This window comes from Galeopterus variegatus, unplaced genomic scaffold, assembly GCF_000696425.1.
Source record: "Galeopterus variegatus unplaced genomic scaffold, G_variegatus-3.0.2 Scaffold18003, whole genome shotgun sequence".
Classification (NCBI taxonomy): domain Eukaryota; kingdom Metazoa; phylum Chordata; class Mammalia; order Dermoptera; family Cynocephalidae; genus Galeopterus; species Galeopterus variegatus.
In genome coordinates, this window is record NW_007744114.1 from 5,959 (window position 1) to 7,147 (window position 1,189).

Genomic DNA, 1,189 nt, shown 5'->3' on the forward strand with positions numbered 1-1,189 from the left:
AGAGAGAGAGAGAATGCCTACAATATTTAATTAATTAATTAACTAATTTAAATTTAACATTTACTTGTAGATTTTTGTCGGATACAGTGTATTGTTTCAATATCTGCATGTACTACACAATGATTCACTTAGGGTAAATAGTACAATTTTGTGTCCATTAGTCCACTAATTCTTCCTGCCACTCTTTCCTTCTATGAGATCCACTTTTTTTCTTTTCTTTTTTTTTGATTCCACATATGAGTGATAGCATGTGGTATAGTAATTAAATGATGCACTGTGAATTTATCATACCTNCACAGCTTTGAAAAAAGAATCTAATTCTAATTGTTAGTCAATTTATGTAAAAATACTTACTTAAAATAAGTAGTAAAAATGGGAAAAAATTCAATCTGTGGCTTATAATTTCTTTGATGTGCACTAATCCTGGCAGTGTGGTAAACAATTTATAGGCATTAATTTGTTGTATAATCATAACAATTCATTTGTTCTTTTAACCCCATTCAAAATGACTTGTGCATTTTAAGCCAATTTTACACAAAAGTAATGGAGACTTTGAGAAGATTAAATTGCCAAGTTTTCTGGCTAATAAATGAAATGACAGAGCTGGGATTTAAACCAGAAGTTTTACTCTGAAGGCCACACTCNAATAAATTTAAATTCTGAATGCTAACCATAATATAATTGAAATTATTTTATTTCAATTATTGTGATTTATACGATTTTTAAATGAAAGACACAGAGTACCATCATCACATGCTTTCATGCTGGATTTGAATAATAAACTTAGATTCTGTAAAGTTTTTCTTTCTCCTTACTTTAAATATCATTCTTTTGTTTGTAAAATACTAATATCTTCTATTTTGATAATGGGCCAAGTTTGTAGAGGTTTGTTTCATCATTAGAAGGAAAATTTAAGTGTTTTTATAAAAATTTTGTTCTGTTTTCTGATTGTTCTTGATCAGCGAGTGTACATTTAAATCTGTTGTACAACTTTGAATGCATACAGTTTATACAGCTATATCTCAGAATTATCAAATCACAATCATAAGGTAAAGGTCAATAAATTTTTAGTTTAATAAGTTTCACAGGGGATTATGACATTGAACCTGTGGATGAATTTTGATAAATAATCAAAAAACTATACTGGAAAAGATATATTGACATTCTAGGGGTAGGATTGCTTTACTCA